The 23,056-nt window shown below is 38.4% G+C and overlaps 1 protein-coding gene across 10 annotated transcripts in view; it reads left to right on the forward strand.

The window, feature by feature from the left end:
• Positions 1–23,056, forward strand: part of LOC150104529 (lachesin-like) — a 1,086,504-nt gene that overhangs the window by 599,129 nt on the left and 464,319 nt on the right. For 2 of the 10 annotated variants that reach the window (XM_090395735.1, XM_090395734.1), the window contains exon 7: positions 20,886–21,043. The exons of the other annotated variants lie outside the window; for them this stretch is intronic. The gene's annotated coding sequence lies outside the window, so the exon portion shown is untranslated. The remainder of the gene's footprint in view (positions 1–20,885; positions 21,044–23,056) is intronic. 10 annotated transcript variants of the gene reach the window in all.

The following is a 23,056-nucleotide window of genomic DNA, read 5'->3' on the forward strand; positions in this document are numbered from 1 at the left end:
CAATTAGTGTTTCTTTAGCTTGAAGCATCAACAAATATTTGTAAAGCCTTTTATCGCCAATTGTTTTGTTTCGCCTTGCATGGTAAATCCCTTATTTGCGTGACATTGGCATCCGCTCTTCTGGGTCTCACAATCACGCCATGTTGAAATTCCATTAAGCTGCAGGTTCGTTCTAAACATCTCTTTAAATGCTGCAGTATTTTATACATCATGATAACTACGTCGCGATGTAACGTCATGGTATATTTGATGTTTTAGGCCTTTTTATCCATTTAGTATACATGTGCATTAACTAAATGAGTGTTGTGCTGATTCTGTTCCCTAATCTCTTACTGACCTTGACTCTCATTCGTATGCGATTTCTCGCTCCCACACAGTACAGTCGAATTTGCAATCCAAGAAGTTAAAATATTTTTACTTATTCTTTCTGTGCAGTCAATGTTAATAATGTCGATTTTCTAGAATTTCGGATTATTTCCCCATATTATGACGTTTAGGCAAGATACAAATTGGTGGTTATTTTTCATTCAGAAAAGTAAAAGTATTTTGCCTCCTTAAGACGGTAAGCAATATTTATATTATTTCCATACTAAAATAAAAAGGGGATAAAAAGGCAAAGAAATGGGCGAAATCGCACATTCAAATAAGCAGTTCATTATTTGCATTTTCAAATATGAGCTGTTCTTAATGCGTTTTGAAAAATTTATATTTCTATTAGTTTTTAATCATTAGCTATGGATTTCCTTGAAATAGAATATCATCCCAAGTCACTGTGTGATGTTGCGGTGTAAGTTATAATACGCGATAAAAACGAAAAGAATGCCTAGCATGAATACAGGTAAAGGAATACGAGGATAACCTACAGTAGGTAGGTTATCCTCGTATACATAAATTGTGAAAACTTGGATAGTCAACATACAGGATCAAGTTCATTACTGTCACTGGAATATTAAAAGGAAAGTAAAAATATCTATTCTATTCGGAAAGGTCTGTCGTTGCAATACTATCATTTTACGTATTTTAGGAAGTGTAAAACAGTGTTGGCTTTTATTATTTGAAATAATAAAGGAGTGATAACTTGTGGAAATTTTTTCCTTCATCACCTACATCGCATTTAAGAATACGAAGATGAAAATTTCTCTCATAGTGCATGCTACTGTAAGTCATTTTCTGACATTCTATCATGTCATTCATTTGTGCCTAATGCCATATCATAATGATATGAACGAAATATTAACTTCACCACACGTAGCATATTTTTGAGCATTACCTCAAGTTCTAGTAACTGGAGTTGTGCTTGGGTCTTTTTTTTTTGGACATCAGCAAATTATTAGGAATTAATACATCGAATAAAATGGAAGTTTAGTTTGTCTTGCAACTGTTCTTATTTTAGGGATCTTTAAATTAAAACACTAGTTCGACGTTTTTAAGTTATCTTTCTTTTCTCCAGTTTTTGCTTTTCAACTTATTGGAAAACAGCCCAAATGGATTAGATTTGAGATAATGAAATGGTTCTCCCTAAAAACTACATTATTTCGTGGGATTATTTCATTAATCCATCTCGCTTCTTTTTCTTAGCTAAATGAAAGAAGAATAATTGACCACTTTTTAGTGCTGTAAAAAATCGGTCTTAAACTGTTTATCTTATTAAACCGCATTCATACTGTAAAATGCAGTGTAATTTGCAGTATTTGGAAATACTCTGCACAGAAGAATTTTTTCCTGTATAAATGAAATCCTCCAGAGATAAGCCGTTCATCGATTGTAAGAAATATCTGAAGCAGAAAAAAAAACATAATTAACATGAAATCCAAGTTAGTTTTTCCTTAAAACTTTAAGTTGCAAGCACTGAAGTAAAATTGGTGTTTTCATACAGTTGAGCGTCCTCCCATTTTAATGAACGTATCTGCTCTAAACTCCGATTATCTCTTGCATACTAATTACCAGTGACAAGCACCAATAATCGTGGCATGCATTCTGTATATGGGACAGAATAATTAGAATGTAGCAGGTTTAAGGCAGTCAAACAAGCGCTGTTCTTTTTCGTTAACGCCCATAAAGAATTAAATCTGTTTGAAAGTAGTTTTTACGCATAAAGAGTTCATTCAGCAACGTTTTTTTTTCTTTTATAATAAATGTCGTTGTTTTGGATTATCATGATTGCTTTTCAGTGAATTTTCTGCAGGGAAAAAAACACAATATTACCTTGTCACAAAAGATTAGGAAACAGAGTTACGCTTTTCAAGAGGAGGTTACTACGATAAATGTCCTCTCCAGAGGCATCTGTGCTCTGACTTCTCGTTGCAAGATAACTGCGAGATTAAGATTTCGAGAAGTATTTGTTGCCCTTCGCCCAAGAGAAAAATCGTTGTAATTCCCAGTGGAGTAGATAGAAGCCTGTTCTGAATCTTATTCTGGAGAGCATCACGTAATAGCTCAATTAGGTAGTGACATGCTGACAGGAAATACTGCAGTGGAGAAAGACAATCCCATATGTTGGTGAAATATTTCGAAAACATTTACAGAATGAGTAGAGATCTCATCTCCTTCCAACAAAAAAAAAATAAAAATCACAACTGATACGTTGGAAATGGGTAAGCACATAAGATTTATCCTTCATTACTGTGAGATGATCAGGAAGGCAATCAAAGAAATATTTTTGAGCCACGTACAAATTGAATGAATCGCAGAAAAATGTGCCTACTGACCTCAGTTGATAAAGCTGAAGTCGCAGCTCGCCTCACCTGAATTACAACGTGTACTAAATCTGATTATCAGTGCTATGTTCAAAGTAATCAACCAGAATGTCGAAGTTTAATGTTTCGTATGTTGGCAGTTGTAATGCGCTGCATCCCGAAGTTTTGGATGTCAAAATTATTATTAAAGTAATCAACTCTTGGGAAATAATACGATATGTGTGCTGGTATTTCATATTTGATTTATTACCATCTGTCGTGATCCAGTCATGACTTGAAACACATTTCTGTGCTATGCGTTATTGTAATTTAAATTCCTGAAATAATTTGCAAATTCAGTATATTTGGCAAAATGCAAAAGGGTATCTACAATACGAAATATTATTTCGCTCAGTACATGCTGTAATTAGTTTATGGAAAAGTAACTGTAGCAGAAATCATGAATAGCAATATTCACCTTCCTCATAAATATGCATTTTGGGAATATAGGTCGATATCGTGTATTCATTGTCAGCAGGTTAAAATTTTTGGCTCGTGTGTTCGTCATGATGTTACTATATCAAACACTCCTGTGATGCGCAAACTGACATTTTCATCCCTTTCAGTCTATTTTTATTTTCAGTTCCGTTATATTTACCAGAAGTAGACAGAAAATTTTAATCTTCAAGTGTGACAAATGCCATTCAGCATGCTGAATGGCATTTGTCACACTTGAAGATTACATTGAAAATTACTTGAAGATCACACTTGAAGATTAAAATGCATAAAACTTGAAGATTAAAATGCATAAAACCAACATAAAACAGTGAGTGTTATAACTGATTTCAAACTCAAATTGTAAACGGGGCATATTCCTTCCACCTGAAGGAATGAATTCTCATTTGTGTTTTTCACCTTTGAATGAAATTATGCTCCTAAGAAATTTCTGTGGGCTCAAAAGACTTGAAATTTTAAATAAGACCTTTGTTCTACCAAATCCAAACGCAACCCATGTGCTTATTACAGCACCTTAGCATTTTTCAGCATTAGTCGAATTGTCAGCAGATTTCCTGTTACTAAGGTAGTTCTCACGAACTACCTTAAAGGCGAACCATACTTGATTCATTTAGTGAGGTGTCAAAATTGGCATCCTTCAGAACTTTCTGTTTCGTGAAACTAAAATCAAAATATCTCCTTTTGATTTAGCTTCGCTTATTCATTGCAAATTTATTCCTCGGGTGATTCGATGCGTTGCTCTTCTTATTTAAATATATAACAGAAATTTTAACAAACTGTTTAATATCAAAGCCATAGCAAGAACACTTTTTTATATGTACTCGACAACTGGAAGATCATTTGAAATTGTTTAAAATATGTTTTATGTTAGAGCAACGTTAACGTAGTTTTTAGGTGGAGTGGACATGCAAAAAAAAAAAAGTTGAGAACAAACAAGAAACTTATTAACTTTCTCCGTTTTAAAAAATATTAGTAATAATAATTATGCTTCGCAATGAATATACGAAGCTTTAAATTTTACTTAAATCGCATTTCAAATCTGAACTAATTTAACATGGAATGACTCTAAGCGCAATAAATGATGCCCAAAGAAGAAGGATGATCATTTTACAAATAATCATGTAATGAAATTTTAACTGGTTTTTATATTTATTTGCAACAAATTTCTTTCTCATCTGTACTGGCAGCAAAAAAAAAAATTATTAAATGCATTTTTATTAATTATCATTCTGTGTTAAGGGTTCTCAATGAAATCGATAAATGCATCGCTTACCTTAACTCCATTAAAATTAATTGTGTGAAACTGGTTTTTGGAAAACGTTTACTTTCGAAGACATTGTAAACGCGTGTGGTCATTTCTGAGAGAATTTATACGATTTAAGTTGAAAATATGGATGAAACTCTTAATATAAATAATGAGTTCAACCAGAGAAACGAATTCATTATTTTAATTTATTTAGACTTAAACGGCGGCTCTTATGATGTAAATTTTTGTTATCTTAACATTCTGGCATTGCTTTTTTCTTTCTCGTGGCACTCCAATGAAAAATTTACATATAGCAAAAAAATTCTACTATGCCTTTTTGCAACTAGTGTCTGAGAGCAAAAAACGCGTTGCTTATTTTTTTTTTTTTTGTTAGGTGTAACATTTGAGAGAATAAAAAAAAATGAATAATTACTTTGCATGGAACGACCAGCTACACACAGCGAAACTGCACTTATCAATGTGGCGAGGCTCGTCTGTGTGAGAACAGAAAGCAATTAAAGTTGCGTTGGACACAGTGACCAAATACTTCCGTAGATCATGACTTTTTTCTCCCTTCTTAAAGCTTTAATTACTTGGAATAGTGTGTTTGCTTGAATTTTCATAATTTTAAGTCGGCTTTTAAAAAACCAGTATCCTAAATAAGGAGAATTGTGATGAACAATATTTTCACAATTATTCTCTTTTGAAATTGTCTTGGAAAACACTGATAAAGTAACAGCAAGAGTTAATTATTTTCTCTTTTTTATTATTAAGAAAGTAATTTCTTTTCTAATACTCTCTGCCTGTTATGACAAGGTTTCTTTGATTGTAAAGACCTGGATTCGAATCCCATTTAAGAATAAAAATATAACAGCTTTTCATTAGGTGTGACAAACGGTCCTAATATAGTCTTAGTTGCTAAAGTTGCAATTCAAACAAATACCCTCGTGGTTGCCCGATTAGTTAGCATTTCTGATCTCTGACCCACATGCTGCAGGTTCGAATCTCACCGTGGGCACGGATGTTTGTTATTGTTTAGGTGAAAGATGAACTTCATCTCCCGGTATGAAACCGCCACTCCACTTATTGGAGACTTGAAGGGATTTTAAAAAGTTCCATGTTTGGTCTCTAGAACAGTCGAATTATATGAAACTTTTTTTAAAAAATTTAAATATTTTACGCATATACGTAACTTTTGTGTATAGGCTAAGAGGTAAATAGCAATACGCCTGTTAATATACATCAAACTTCCAATATATTTCTTTTGTCTAACGAATCTGCCAGTAGTCGCAGTTTTTCATGAGGAGGAGGGAAAAACATTAGGCAATGAAATACGCATTTCATATAACATTGATGGTTTGCGGGTAATAAGAGTTGTTATACTCTAATTGTTGATAAAAATAGAAATGCATCACTGTTTGTAGTGTTTGGGATGCCACACCCTACCAAGAAACGACATTAAATTCTGCGTGATAGTTGCCATCCGCTTACAAGACAGAGTCCTCTGTCATTGTTTAATGCCTCTTGTATTGTAATTTCGCTAATTTATCTGCTACAACCAATCGTACCGCTTGCGTTTCAATTTTCGTATGGCGTTTCAGTCTGTTGCATGGGCTTGGTTTTCTTTTATTAATGGTCATGCTGTCAGTAAAAGAGGCACGCTAGTAGCATGACCGACACGGTGTTGTGTGCTGGGGAGTGTGAAAATGAAAGCCATAAAACTCTTCTGAGAAGTGCAATTATTACAGTTCGACTGACGCTCATTGGAACTGAAATGTTTAAAGTATTGATGTTAATGAAATCACAAATAATCGTGTCATTGCTAAGGTAATTCCATCCCAAAATTAGAGACCTATACGTTGATAGGATTTTCTCAAGGGATCTTAGTTCAGATTAAATTTTAAAAAGTAGTGATGCAGAAATTTAAAGCTGAAATGATTCTTAATTGAAGAAAAATACTTGCATAGTTCCGTAGATGCCATCCCTCCGTTCTATCTTAAAAATATTTTTATGCGACTTCAACCCACGAAAGGTTGTAAAACTGTAGTCCGTTAGTAGCGTATGGACTAAAGTTGTCTGTTTTTTATTTTTATTTCTTTTATTTTTATTCATTTTACCTAGTCCGGAAACACCGCTATAGTAAGACCAGGCACAGAACTTTCTCAATGCCTTTTCAGGCCTCCAATTAGTATGGCGGTAATGTCACACCAGGGGCGATGAAATTAATCTCCCACCTAAAGACATTAGCATACACCCATGCCCAATTATAATTTAATCAATTTAGATTTTCTCTCGCTTAATTATAGGGCTTCTTCTCTTTATTCCGAGTACAAAAACTGAACTCAGTCACAAAGTAATATTTTTGGAATTATTTTAAATGTTAAATTTTAGCATTAAAATAACTGTTATAAAAAAGCGATTTGTTTCCGATATAGTGAAAACGATATCTTATTTTGGGTGACTCGTTATGAACACAAGTTAAAGAATTTTTTTGTTATTTTTCATGCTGTAGCCTATCACTATCGTGTTGGAAAAATAAATGTATTCGAATATCTTTAGTTCCCTTTAAAGATGTTGTTTTATTGTAACTTCTTCCAAGAGAAAATTCCTACTCTAGAGATTTTATAAGCCAAACTATAATTTATTTATTTCATTCGAGGATAGATTTTTTTTCTTACTAGCCTTTGTGATATCGCTGCTGATTATTCTTACTACGAAAATAGAAATATATATACAAAAAGCTAAAAATATATCTGAAATTCAAATCGGTGTGATCAGTGGACTCAACAAGAGATAATATTTTGTAACATCTCAGATTTTGTAAAGTTCTACATCTTTTTGTTATAATATGATTTCCCTGGAGTAATATTACGTTATGGATAGTGATAATGCTGTGATCTGATCTCTTGAAATGTTAACTAGCAATCCCCTAGAGAGCTGGAATAATATGGCAATTTCAAATGGATTTGAGATCCTCATTTTCGTCTCTTGTGAACCATGAAATTGAAATGTTCGTCTTCCATTAAAACGGATCATGGTTGTATTAAACTAACAAAACGTAACGTTTTTCTATATGTGTGAATGGATACTTAAAAAGGACAAAATTTAAATTTTATAATTCTCTTTCATTTTTTAATCGCTACAAAATTAATTTTTTTGTTTTATGGAAGATTATTTAAGTAGTTACCACTTATATAGGTTTATTCTAAACATAAAAAGTACCTTGTTCGCAACGGTATTCAGGTTCTAAAGGTGGCGCATTTTACTGTGCTCAAGATTTGTTCACCTGAAAACGGGAAGGTGCACTAATTGCATGGCTCAGCACATTTCGTGCTCACAAGTGAAATGAACTGAAAAAAGCTAGTTGCAAATTCAGGGCGTAAAGAAGTTCACAATCTACAGACACGCCTAGTTTTGCATTTTACAGATCGAAATTGTAAAACAAATATATGGTTTTTTGGTTGTTTCCATCATCATAAGTAAACGAAAGCTGAACTGTTGCCAAGTAGGCCAGAATTTCAGATTGTGTATTCTTAACATAAAGTAAAAGGTGTATATCCAGTTCATTCAAAATTTAGGTGTGACCACGAAAACATTAAAATTTGAGAAACACTGCGCCAGAGTTCATACATTCTCCATCTTGAAGCTTTCATTCAGTTGTGGTCTTGTTATTCCAGTAGTTTAGACATTCATAAGTTGAACCTCATGATTTTACTTATCTCTTCATTAATATTCCTGGTATACATTTACTTCAGGATATTTATGTATCATTGTAGTGAACTTTCTTAAGAGCGTAATTATCTACTTATTCGACTACAAATATCAGTCTCTTGTAGTCTAGTCCTATCGGTATTTTGAAATGTCTAAGTATTTTTTTCCTTCGACAACAACATCTGGAGTTTCCAGAAATGAACATGTAAACTAAGTGCAAAGTTAGTCTGACTTTCATAATCTCTACGTTACTAAAGAATTTGTTTGTGAAATATCAGTCATTGATTTTTATAAATGATGATCGGTGGTTTGACCCTCGTTTAACCCTCCTTCGAAGAAGTTAGTAATATCATCAATGCAGAATGTACTAAATTTACTTCTTTTGATGATTGGTTTACTGAATTTTATCAAGTGATGAACCCAATATTGTAGATGTTTGTATGCTGTACCAAGGATACGGTTATTTTGGAATATCACTTGCATTTCTCTTTGGTTCTAGTTCTCTCAACAGTCACCGGCTTCTTATTGCCTCAGTATATCACTTACTATCGTAATATGTGGCCATTCATTTTTCCATTTTGATAAGTAAAGCGATAGTAGGCACGTAGAGTTAGTTCTATTTTAGTAATGAATTCTGATATCAGTTCTACTTTCATGATTCTCGATAAGATGAAGCAGATCTGAATTTCATTTCAAATACGTTACAGGTCTTATCATTCGCAGACGGCATTTCTATTCAATAAACCGATATTATCATCGATGCCACAAGTACATTACAGTTCTTCGTATGCCAGAATGTTGTTTACTAAGGAACATTTTCTATTAAGTTGTTAGTAAAAAAAAAATTTTGATAGGAAGTTTCAAATGAATTTAGATAACCTCTTCTACTTCGTATATACAGTGGTCCAGACAAACTGAAATTAAGAAAGAAAAAGTTATAACATTTTGATAGTCAACATTCATGCACGGAAATATTTGAATTTGAATTATTTGTAGCCTATTTGTATTTTTATAGTTGTGCTGTTTCTTTACAACAGAACTTGAAGCGAAAAACGATGCCTCACTACTAGTTTGAAACTGTATGTGCGCTGGCATAAAAGCTATTTTTTCTTGAATATCTAACGATAGATGGCGTCGATAAAACACATTTGCGGAGAATACAGTATTGAAATAGTGAAGAATGACGCATGCAGTGATAAACTAAATATTGAAGGTGATCGTAGACTGATGTTGGCCTTAAAAATAAACAAATGCATGAAGAGGGAGAAAACATTGACTTGAAAGCAGAAGGAAAATATTGCCTAAATCAAAGATTTAAAATTTGCCTTATGTGTATATATTAAATAATAATTTAAACAACCAAAATGCAAGGAACAAGAGTAAAGAAAGAAATGCATGATAGTGCTAACATATGAGTTTATAAAGTTTAAAAAAATTGTATGGTGCATATGAATTTCATTCCTATGTGCCCTTAAGACAGAACAAATGCACTGCCTCATTAACTAGCACATAAATGTCTATCGAAAAAATAAAACAGTAAAACTAACTAATGTGAGATTCGGAAGAAAAAGCTTAAAATACAGGATTTATATTATTCCCAAAGCGTTTGCATTATTTCTAAAGGAAATTTATTTGTATCCCTTGAGTTGACAATATACTTTCTTCTGCTCATAAATACGCCACCAAACAAAGGATCATCACTAGAATTGCAAGTAACAGGATATTTCTTATATATTTCACTTATTCTATCCTAAACTATTAAGTCAAAGGCACCATTCTCGCAAAACATGCAGTGATATGTTCATTGAGTCCAATGAACATATCACATTTTGTAAGCATCTGTAATAATAGAACCACTTAAAAACACTTCAAAACAAAACTATTAATAGATATCTACAGTTAGTCTAATAATATCGTATTCTCAGTGATATCATCCGGTTGCCTTATATCAACTGCACACCTAGTAAATTCAAGAACTTTTCCAGCACTCTTTTTAACATTTAAGTAATAATATTGACTCGCTTTACGACTTTAGAGAGAAAAAAAGAAAGTGTATGTACAGCATTCCTGGGATGATAAGAACCATCGGATTCAACAAGGCTGTCTCTGCAGTTCGATCTGGCAGCCGGCTAATCAGTCTGCTTTGTTTACTATATATATTTCTTGTTGCAACATTCGGTTATAGGATAGCAAAACGTAATTAAACTATTTTCTGCAATAAATATTCACATGAATTGTTTACAATGTTATTTCTAAGTTTAGTATTCAAATCTCATGGGTAGAAACCTACGATGGCTAAATTTAGATTTACCACAAACTGATTTATATATATATATATATATATATATATATATATATGATTAAATGTTTTCCTCTATATTTAAATCTTATTACTGTAAATAATAATCCGGAAATAAAATCAAATTGATGTGGAAACATTAAAGTCATAGTAATCGCTTTGCTGTTGGTATCCGAACAACAGATAGGCGTTTTCTTAAATATCCGAGAATCCGAAGTTTTATCAGTGATCGTTTGTTTTGACTTTCGTTTGTAGTTTTTGCAGTGAAACGGAAGTACAGTCTTGACTTAAGAAAAGAAAAATGCTTCGGAGAAGACATCTGATTAGTCATGAGTGACAGTTCACCAGTAATAGGCGGTCTGGAAGATGTCCACTAAGAGAGTTTCCTCTGTTCATTTGATACAATAATCATGACGAAGACTTCATGTTGTCTTTTGAATTGTAACTGTAGAAAGAACTGTGGCATCTTCGGAGAATTATAAATGTTCTTTCTTTTCTTAGGGACACTGAAACATCTCGAGAGTTATTTATGGAGGGGGGCACATTTTGAAATGAAAGAGAAATAGGTCTGCATAAATCAGTACCAACAGAGTAGAAATCAATTTATTGATCTCCTTGAAGTATTTTTCAAAGAAAAGGAAGACTGTTTTGAATATTTTTTCTTATGATAATCCGAAACACGAAGGTTAAGTGAATCTATCCTACGATTATCGTAGAGTAGTGGCCATTGAATAAATGATGGTGCGCCTTAATATTAATGAGCGCTATTTCAGAATAAATTCAGAATTTATTCTGAAAATGTATAAGAAATCGTTTAGAAAAGGGTTAATGTTTATATATGAAGATAAATATAACCAAACACAGATTTTAGTGTTTGGTTATATTTCAGTTATACTACTTAATGCATTGCTTTGTTGTTTCCCCGTATTCTTATAAGTTAGGAGGAAAAGCATTATAAACATAATTTCAAAAGAACAATTCTCTTAGCAGGTGGAAAACGTGGTTTTCCACCTGCTAAGAGATTTTTGCGATTCAGAAACTCGGCATCTTTAGAGTAGCAAGTCTGTGAAAGTGGTGAGATAGGTCATTAATTAGCCTGTACTTTACTGAACAGAAATAAGAATTTTAAAGGTTTTAGTAACGTGATGAGAATAGTATTCTGTGTTGTATAACGTGAGGGTTTCATTTATTCGTCACCTTTTATATCCAGTTTGAGTCAAGTGCTTCAGACGTACTTCTTTGAAATCGCCCATGTACATATGAATGAGACCAAGGGAACAATGTACATTCAATGAATTATTTTACATTGTATTAGCATTTGGACAGAAATTTTAATGAGAAGGATGTTCCATTGAGTATTTGAAAGTTTATTGAATATTCTCCCATATCCAATAGGAATAAATTATCTACCGTTCTTGATGCTTTAATTTTCTATGAATTTTGTTGATGAAAAACACAAATCCAAATAAGTGTCAAACTTAAAGGGTTTGATTTAAGTGACAGTTATCGTGCTAAATATTTCCTCATTACCAAGGTATGAATATATTTTGCAATCGATTGTTTGCAAAATTATTCGCTGATTATTCGCAACCAACTAAGTTACCCATAATGTCTACCCATAAATTAATTAATTTAATATCAGGTTCAGAAAAAATGATATCAACGAAATAAATGTATTTTAAGTATACCGAAAATGTCATAGATGGGATGTACAGGGTGATTATAAAATAACGTCAAGTGTTCAGAGCCCTCTAGCGAATAATGTATTGGATGAAACACACCAATATTCGGTAGACGTACACAGTGGAACATGGGGATTCGATTTAACGAGAAAAAAAAAAAAGTAGCAAAAGTTGCCAACAGGGGAAATTTTGGTGCTGCCAAATTAATTTTAGTAGGTGTGACTAATGAATGACTAAATGGCAAATGAGAGACAGCACAGATCAATTTCATGGCGTTTATTGTTAATTACAAATGAGGTTCAATATGACCGCCATTCTGATGTTCCAGGAACTGCATACGGTGCACGACATTTTTCAAAGTGGCTCGCAACATATCGGAATTGAATTTTCTCAAGTATAACGTTATTCGATCTTTCAAAGTTGGAATATCGGGTACATGTCATTGATACACAATGCTTTTAAGAAATCCCCACAGCCAAAAGTCACAAGGATTGAGATCAAACGATCTTGGTGGCCATGGCGTGGGAAATGCACGACTAATGATACTTCTGTCAGAGAAATGTTGTCGCAAAACACGCTGTACCTGAAGTCCGATGTGGGGTGGTGCACCATCCTGCATGAAGATGGTCAAATCGAGACATCCTCTTTGCTGCAGTTGTGGAACTACAAAGTTCTGTAGCATATTGGCATACCTGTTAGCATTGACGAAACAGGTCACTGGTCCATTTTGGCGATTTTCCTCGTAAAAGTATGGACCGATGATAAAAGATGCCGTAAATCCGCATCACACTGTGACTTTGGGCGAGTGGATAGGCATCTGCAGACACACCTGAGGATTAGTTGCAGCCCAAATGCTGCAGTTGCGTGTGTTAATATTGCCGTTCAAATAAAAGTGCGCTTCGTCACTCCATAAAATCTGCTACGGCCATGCATCATCCACTTCCATGCGCGCTAAGAATCTCAAAGATAAGTCGATTCGTGTGGTCGCATCACCAGGGCGCAATTCTTGAACATGACTGATTTTATAGGGGAAAACTTCAACACCTGATGTAGAATTTTCCACACCGTTGTGTATGCGATATCCGTTTGCCGGGATATTGCTCGTGCACTGCTGGTACCCTGCACATTCGTCATCTCCTGTTCCACAATAGTATTTGCAACTTGTTCAACTTGTTGATGATTGATTGGTTTGCGTCCCCTGCCTACCTGCACCGCTAGAGTTCGAGTAGTTTCAAATCGCCGAATCAGTTTTCGTAAGTTTCTTACGCTAATCGGTCCTTTTCGTAAATTTTTCATACGCCGAAAATCACGAAGACAAGCACTGGCATTATTGTTCCGCTGATAATAGACTTTGACTAAAAAAGCACGCTCACGTAAGGTGGGTGAAAGTGAGGGGAATCCCATCATTGGCCTACTGAAAAGAAGTGGGGTAAGAGTGCCCCGTTAGAAAAGAGAAATAAGGGAAGGGAAGTGACAGTGAGGTTGAGGTGGGGAAATGAGGGGGGCTGGGAAAGGGGAAAAGGAGAGGAAAGGGAATAGGATGGGAAGGACGGGTGGGGAGATGGGGAGTAGGAAAAAGGAAGTGTAGGCCTCAGCTCATATCTCACATCTATCTAGCTCCGCACTATCAGATGATACTGTTTCACCCACCTCACTATCTGGCTCTCAAGATCGAAATGACCACGGAGGTAGCCGGTGCCCAGGTGACCCGCCCTTTCAGGGCAGCCCGCCTCGAGTAGGCCTGCGCTGCCTGGGTTTTTCCTCCGAACTACCTCCGCGGGAGACCAGGGAACAGAACAGACCTCAGGGGGGACGCAGAGACCAAGGAAATGACTCAGAGTGGAGCTGCTGCTGCAGATGGAGATCTTAAAGCAGCAGCAGGCAGAACTTGATGTTGTTGTTGTGTCTGACATTACACAGGATTGGAGGTGAACCCCACTTGATCTTAAATGTGGTGTCCCCCAGAGCCTCTCTTTCAAGATGTAAGAATCTCCTCAAGGAACCGTAGAACTAGTAAAGAACGATCCGGGAGAGATCCAACAGATTGGGAGGATTAGTAGGATTAGAAAATTTCTTTCTTACCTTCCAGATGTGGTATTTTAGCTCGTTAATAATGAATACTACTAACTTCTGCTTGTTGTTAGCTGGGGGAGCGAACTGCAGGAAGATGACTTGCTCCTGCAGTAGGAGGGGGATGCGGAGCATGTCGCTTAGCCTCCTCCAGATGAAGATGGAAATGGGACGCCGGTAGAAGGCGTGCTCCACGGTGTCCAGGCTCCCACAGAAGTCACAAAAGGGGTTCCGGGTGGTGTTGAACCGCCAGATGTTGATGTTGACTGGAAGGTGTCCGTACCCAATCCTCCATGCCAGGTCCTTTCTCGACGGGTAGCCTCGATGTTTGGAGAGGTGGCCGAAGAGGATCTCGTTGTTGTTGTTGTAGATCCCCAGATCCGGAACATCGATACGAACGATGTTGAAGAAGTGTTCGTACCAGGTGTAACTGTTCCGGATCCCGGCGATGTTCACACCCGACGAGTGGAGTTGTTGCATAAGCTGGCACAGTCTGTTGTAGTCCTCTGGAACATTGTCCGCCTTGGGACCCTGGTGGACTGGGATCCCAAAAAGGGGAAGCTTGTGACCCAAGAAATACCGCACAGGATAACTGCAGGGATGTGTAGTCTGCAGCACCCTGTTTAGATGGAACGCGGTATTACTTAGGTATCTGATGTTAAAGGAGGGGAGGCCAAAGCTCCCCTCCCGCTTCTCCCGAAGTTGAAGGATGTTGAGACCAACTTCCTGGCGTAGATTGCCCCAGAAGAACTTCAGGGGCTTCCTGTAGAGCCTGCTTTCCTGATCCTCGCTGATGTTAGTGATGTTCAGGACGTGCTGAAATGCAGGGCAAATGATGGTCTTGATGACGGTGGCCCTGGAGGAGAGTGGCAGCTGTCCATTTTTCCAGTCCTTGAGACTCTCGACGGTGTTGTTGTCGAGATGTTCGATGTTGAGCACGGGCTGTTCTTCAAACGGGACCCCCAGTATGGTGAGGGGGGTCGGCAGTAGGGACGAGGCCTGCAGAGATGTTGTGCAGGTCCCAGACTCCGTACAACTTGATCTTAGTTTTGTCAGGGTTGGCTGTTAGCCCCGACACATTGAACTTCTCTAAGATGTTGAAGAAGTTCAGTACGGAGTCGTTGTCCCTAAGAGTGCCCACCACGTCATCCGTGTAGGCGATTACCTTGGAATCATCCGTGGTGAGAGGAAGTGGAATTCCTCTAACCGTATGAGAGTTGTTCACAGCCCGCAGGAACGGTTCAAGGGCTAGAGCAAAGAGCAGCGGACTGAGGGGACACCCTTGTTTGACCCCTTTCTGGATGGTAATGGGGTCAGATAGGTGTCCGTTGATGAGGAGACGAGTAGAACTGTTGTTGTAGCCTCCTCTGATGATGTTGAGGAGTCCACTGCTGACCTAGAATTTCTCTAGGATGTAAAAGAGAAAGTAATGCCGGACGCTGTCGAACGCTCGGTTGAGATCGATAGTCAACAATGCCACAGAATAGTTCTTGGTGTTAACCAGACGTAGCACTTCTCTGATGAGGATGAGATTGAACTCCATCGATCGACCAGGAACACCATACACTTGTTTACTTTTGATGATGTACCTCATCCCGATTTTCAGTCTGTTGTTGAGAACACGGGCGAGGATCTTGTAATCCGTGTTCGACAGACTGATGGGGCGCCAGTTTTTGATGATCGAAGGGTCCCTGTTGGTCTTCGGGATGAAGATGGTATGGCATTCCAGAAATTCTCATGGCAGGTTCCTGGTGGTAAGGAAGGTGTTGAAAATTGCCACGAGAATGGGGAGGATGTGGTCCCAGGCCTCTCGGTAGAGTTCCGTGCTTAAGCCGTCTGGCCCAGGCGCTTTCTTTGTACGGCACTGTTTGAAGCCTGATGTTATTTCGGCCGCTGTGAATGGTGCATCCAACCCTGCTTGGATGTGTGCAGGGAAGGGGTCGACATTCCAACAGGAGTAATCCTGGGGGGTACTGTTGTCTTGGTAGAGTTGACTGTAGTACCCCCAGAAGGCGTTCATGATGTCAGGTGTTGTGGTGTGATCACACTCGCCTTCACTGATGGTAGTGATGGTTCGCTCCTGCCGGAAGTTAACGTATCGCCTGTTGTAGAAAGCGGCCAATTGCCTGTCTTCCGAGCGGAGGTGGAGACGGATCTTGATGTTCTTTTCTTCCACCTGCTTTTGCTTCTCCAATTCAATGTCGAGAAGCAAAAGCAGGTGGAAGAAAATAACATCATTAATGTCACGGATGGCGTTGTGACATGGAAAGCCTTGGCGTTGGCTGGCCACGAACCAGCTCCTCTCCTTGTAACGATCCCGGAGCCGAGATCTTCTAAGGAAGGCACGTTCCTGGCCCCATTTTTTCATATTTTCTTTGATGTTATTCTTCAGCCGTGCCCAGGCGTCCCAGTCCCAGCCAGCGGTGCTCCAGGTGGAGCACAGTTGATTAAGCTTGCCCGAGAACAGGGACGTGAAGTTTGATGTTAACTTCCAGGGGCCCGGACCAACATCTACAACTTCTAAGGGACGGTACCTGAGCACGACTAATTTATGGTCCGAGATGGAAGAGTTGACTGGAACGTGCCTTATTGTCTCGGCTCTGGAGACAAGGGATGATGTTAAGTAGAGGCGGTCGATCCGTGTGCCGATGCCTTGGCCCGTCCAAGTATAATCCCGACGGTAGGGATTGTGAGCCCTCCAGATATCCGTCAACTGGAGATTCCTAAGGTGAATTTCCAAGTCTTGATAGCCAGCAGTACCTGTGTTGGGATTTCCCCCTACTTTGTCGTAGGCCGGGTCCGCCACACAGTTGAAGTCCCCCATCAGGATGACATGATGGGCGCCGTACAGATAATTGTGTAACGACTGGAAGAATGCAGGTCTTGATGTTGCATTTGCCGGGGCGTAGATGTTAATGTACCTGGTGGTACAGCCCCGGTACTTCCAGTCGACGGCAAGGACTCTCCCTTCTGTATCCCTCTGAATGTTATGGAAGGCTCCGAGGAGGGGGCCTAGCATAAGTACCCCGACCCCGGCGCTGTGTCTTGTGCCGAAGCTCCAGAATGATGTTACGGGGTACTTATGGCTCAGTTCCTGCATGTCCCGGAAGTGGAAGAAGTGGGTCTCCTGCAGGAACAAGAGCCGGATGTTATGGGCTAGCATGAGATTCCACACCTCCTGTTGTTTTGATGGTGAACGGAGCCCTCGGATGTTGAGAGAGGCGACACAAAAGGGGGGGGGGGGGGTGGCGACATTACGATGTTTTTAGGTTATTACACCCGGCCTAGGTCTTTAATACGTAGCCTCTTTACGTATTTGCTGAGGTCATCGATCTGTAGGGGGAAGGTATTATATCCCGCTTCCTGCAGACCGGCTTCCAGTTTTGTGCGCGAGTTCGAAAGGACCTCGAACTCGTGCTGGGTGTTACAGATTTTGAAACTGCTGATCTTGTTGTCCTTTATTTTGTAACTGTATAAGTTAAACTGGGAGCCGGTGAGTTTCTGAATTTTGGAGTTGACACTCTCCCTTCGAGAAGAGGAGGTTTCTACCTCCATCTCGGACTCTGGTGTTGTAGAGTCCAGACTTCCCTTGGGGCGACTTCTATGGTGTTCTCTAATTTTGGAGAAGCCGCCTCTTTTCTTTTCTTAGGGAGGTCTTGTGGGGGTAGAAGCTGTTGATCCCCCTCTTCTATAGTCAACTTTACTGCAGGGGGGATGCTGGCTAATGCAGGGGTGACTTGTGAAGCATCCACAGGCGACACTTCCTCCGATGTTGTTGAGGGGGTGGATATCGGTTGTTGTGCTATCCATGGCGTCGTCTGTACCCTCGGCTGTGTGTTGTTCAACTTCCGACGGTGGTAAAGGAATGTCGGAAGTGGCCGAGGGGGGGGACTGATTCCTCAGCAGATGTTGTAGCTGGGAGGGAAACAGTCTCTTCTGCTGATGTAGTTGCAGTGGGACGCTTGTTTATTTTCGCCAAGATGGTCTGGGAAAATGTTTTCTCCCCTGTGGTGGTGGTGGTAGGTAGTACCGGAAATTCACCGGCGTCTTTTGCAGGCTGCGGATTTAAGGGTTCTATCGGCGCCCCTGCCCGAATGTGCGCAGAGAGCATGATGTTACACTATGTTCAGTGCTTGCGCACTTTCGGCAGGGGTGTGGGCACTGATGTGAAATGTGCCCAACGCCGGCGCAGTTGAAACACTTGGCTCGGGGGAGTCACTACCCAGATGTTCCACCGAGCCACATCGCAGACACTGTCTTTGAACTCCGGGATAATTCACCATTACACGCGCCGTGCCGATGGTCACAAGATTTGGCACTGGTTGGCGCATGTCCATGGTGAAGGTGACTTCACCGGAGAACCAGGCGGGGTCTTCCTGGGAGACGCTCTTCTTAATGTTACTCACTTTCCCCCATTTAGTGAATGTTTGGATTAGCACGTCATTGCCGGCTTCTATGTATTCCATGGGGAAGTGGCTGATTGTTAACTGGCGCACATGGGACCCGACCATGGTAGGGGTCACCTGCTTCCCCTGGACTTGGAAGCCCTCTAGCAGTTTATCTCTCGTTGTCACATTCTTTACCACTATCAGAAATCTACCTCCTCCGTAGAAGGTGAAGGAGAAGATATTCTGAGCTCCTACTAGCTCCTTAAGGACTTTAGATAATATTCTGGGGTCCTCCAGCCCTGGAATCTCCACTCCTAAGGTCCGAGTCCTGGGAGGGACGGGGATTACTCGACTCATACTTTATCTCTGCGTCTGAAAAATAAAAGAAAAGAATTAGTCCGTAGACTCTTAAATTATCCCGTAGCACTTCAAAGAAAATGAAGTGCTACCAGCAAGTTAGAGGTTAGTAATAACAGAACAAACAAAGTTAGCAAAAATGTTAAATAAAAACACAATAAATATGATGCAAGTAACTAGCACAATGTGAAAATAGCTTCGCGCTGGCGCAAGGTCAGAGGCATCAAAAGCAGTTCGGCTACGAATGATAAGAAATCTCACAGGCTTTCCTTTTATTGCATGATCGCTCACAAGAAACGCGATAATGCAAACTAATGCATTTTACTCGGTAAACAGAGCCAAAATTTCCCCTGTTGGCGACTTTGGGTACTAATTTGTTTTTCGTTAAATCGAATCCCCATGTTCCACTGTGTACGTCTACCGAATATTGATGTGTTTCCTCCAATACACTACTCGCTAGAGGGCTCTGAACACTTGACGTTATTTTATAATCACCCTGTATTTCTTCCATAAAAATACGAAATTATGCTAAGGCCGAGCTGATCTTGTCAAGAAATGCTATCAAACGTAATTTTTAACGAAAGGATTTTTTTGTGTGCACGTGAAATAATGGTTCTTCTGATTCTTTCTCAGTAGCTTCCGTTAATCGAAATGATAATAATCTTTTGAAGAATAGTCAGTAGATAGTCTGCCAACACCTTCTTCTTAATAGCCCTTCACTATGCAACCCAAATTAATTGCTATGCAGGAAACTGCATATATGAGCACTTAACCATCATCCTTATTATCAGATTGATTGCCCTTTATCCCTAAAAAAAAAAAAAAAAAAAAAAAAAAAAAAAAAAGTTTGCCTTCAACACCAGATAAAAAGACGTCGTTTCTTCTTGTCTGCTTCTTGGAAGTCGCATCTATGTTGACCTCTACACAAAAACAAAACTTATTTCACAGGAACAACACGTTCTTCTGCGTACATGTAGGCAGCGTGCATATATTTGTTTTCGAATTAATACTTTGTACAACTAAGCGGAAATCGAATGTCTAAATTATAAATGTTATTTTACAAAAGTGCTTAACATTTTTATGACTAAGCAATTGGAATACATTGATGTTAAACTCATCCTGATTAGTTGCATACACTGAACATTCGACCATGATTTCGTTAAATGGACAATGGATAGTAGATCTTTGTTATAGATATGTTACATATATTCCATTTCCTTGCGAGATAACTAATACGAAAATTATATAAATGACAATATGTGTGGTCTTAATATTTTACGATGTATCGTTGCTCTTTATAAAGCTCAAAATAAAATCGATTTTTTGATCACAAATCCATTTTTGGCATCGTACGTCAGAGAATCAGTTGGGAGCGGAAACTAAATTGAGCATTCAAATCAATGGAAAGAGAGAAAGTTACAGCCACAACATGCACACTTCAGTTCCTTTCATCACATATCTTGCGATGTAAAGATTATAGAGACGGAATGTGAATAGATGGAGACCTTAGCTGGTTGTTTGAACAAAAGTGCTGTGGGGGGAGGGGGCCTAAGAAAATTGTGAGGGAAACCATGTCAAGAGTGCTACTAAAACGTTGCAAAGTATAGAAAAACAAAACGCCACTGGACATCATCAAATATATGAGGCTTTTCTAATATCTGTTTTGAATGTCTGAAATATGAGGTCTCTTAAATGAACGTTTGAATAGATCAAGTTATCTTGAATTAAAGGTTTTGATGAATCTCGGTGGCATAAGATGTACTAAAATCGTAAACAATTTACGCAGACTGTAGACATATGTTTAAGAATTTTTCTTCAAGAAATAGATTAGTATTTACTTTCCAAGATATCACATTTTCATCCATTGTGATTAACTGCATTGGTCACCAATAAAATTTCGTATTTATTCTATTTATAAACATTATTTTTTCACCTTCGTAGCAGTTGAAGAAAACATTGTAAGGTAAGGTCTCATCCCACTTCCGAAATGGATACATAATATATTGAAAAAATGGAGTACAAATAATAATAAAAGGAAGAAAAGTTTGGAGTTACCGAAGAAAAGTCAGTTTGATGAAAGATCTCTTCTTTTTAGAAAGGTATCTTATCTCTTTCTTATTTATTACAAATAATTTACTTAAGAACTTATTAATCCCCACCACTTATACTATGGATTAACAAGGCGATTAATAAAAGTTATGGTTTTTATTAATCTATTTTATAAAACTATTTGAATATTTATATTCAAATAGTTGTTAATAACGTAAAAATAATTTACTTTTGATCGTATTCCTATTTCTTTCAAAATCACCTTTCTCTTACTGGGCTGACAGTTTATTCTGCCAAAAATCTCTCTAAGAATTCTTAATGATATACAAAAGAGAGGGATTCGCTTAATAAGTAACTCCCCTCACAGGTTCCCTGCAGTCACTTTCCCATAGCTGCTGTTTCTGCACTGTGCCTTTTTCTATAGGTACTTTCATGAGCATCGCTCCCTTAATTGGCCACTACCATTCTTGCACTTTCTTCTCGCCATGTAAGAACAAGAGCAGTCACTGGCCAACACTCATACACTGTCCGAACAAATTTCTCGTCAACGTTCTTCATTCCATTCACTTAGAAGTTAACCAAGACAAATTGATATTTAAATATCATCTAGAAAATATCGCTGGAAAATTAAAAACTCGTAATAATATAATGTATAAACTTGCTGGTACTTCTTGGTATGCTTATGCCATCACACTGCGTACTACTGCACTGTCTTTGGTCTATTCTACAGCAGAGTAATGTGCTCCTGTGTGGCTGAACAGCGCACACGCTTCTTTAGTCGATGTCGAGCTGAATCAAACTATGAGGATAATCTCTGGTGCTCTAAGATCTGCTACCGGCTCCCAACTCTCAGTAATATATCCCTCCCTCGCTTCGCACGTCCCAAGCCTTAAGCAAATTATGGACAAAAATAATTGGAAACAGTTCCATGCCTATCCACCAAGACATTTCCTTCCATACTCAAAAAGGTTGAAATCCAGGTGCCCTGCCTAGAGGAGTGCGATACAAATGAACGATACAAATTTTACAGAACTTCGACCTATGCGCGTCATGGGGAGAGTATTGGCTTCAACATACCTCCAATCTACAAATTCCCATTTCAAATCCAACATCTCGTCTGGAGGGCTTCGATCTCCCCAAACATCTATGGACCACTTTAAATCGGATCAGAACAGGACATGGGAGATTTAAGCATCTCTTGCATAAATGGAACTGGTCCGATATTCCAAACTGTGAATGCGGAAGTGTGGATCCAGATTATCAATCACATTGTACTTGAGTGCCATATCTACTCATTCTAAGGCACTAAAAAGGATCTTTTTTTTATACTGACCCCAAAATCCCTGTAGTGGATCCGGGATTTAAGGATTAAGCTCTGATTCCTGACTCTTAATTTTTTAATGTTTAATCATTTCAACCTATTTTATCCCTTTTATTTTGATTTTTAAAATTGTTTTATGTAATATGTATGTAGTGGCCTGAGACATGTACATCATGCGCTAAATAAATAAAATGAATTCCATCCCCACGCATTTAGCCTAGTGGCTGTGCGCTTCGCAACCATATGCCCGGGGAAAGCGTGTCCTAGGTTCGATTCCCGTCGGTGACGTGAGGAGCTGAAGGATCTTCCTCATCCATAGCCAAGTTTGCCGGAAGTAGACAGTAGGGTTTTTTCCCCAGTTTATTCTGGGGGGTTTCATCCCTCAAACCGGCCTTGAGAACTCAACATTATGGACATAGCATACACCGGGGCGTTGGCTGACCACCTTATCCTGTGAATGGTTTGAGGTCCGATGATTAATAAACCCTCGACACCGCAAGGTAAAAGAGGGGAAAAGGAAGATAAGATGAGAATTCCATCCACTTGTATTCTTTGGAACACGTTTCCCGTATAATGTTTTCCCCCAAATCTAAAAAAAAAAATCAATAGATTATTACTTCTTTCTCCGCAAACACTTACTTACACATGGCGCTGTTGTGCTATACGTCCTGTAACCTTCCAAAATATAAATTTCTTTAAAAAAAAAAAAAAATTATTTGTTTCGCACAGTATTTTAAAATCT

Source organism: Typopeltis vanoorti, chromosome 7 (assembly GCF_054136105.1).
Source record: "Typopeltis vanoorti isolate ZY-2024b chromosome 7, IOZ_Tvanoo_1.0, whole genome shotgun sequence".
In the NCBI taxonomy this organism is placed as follows: Eukaryota; Metazoa; Arthropoda; class Arachnida; order Uropygi; family Thelyphonidae; genus Typopeltis; species Typopeltis vanoorti.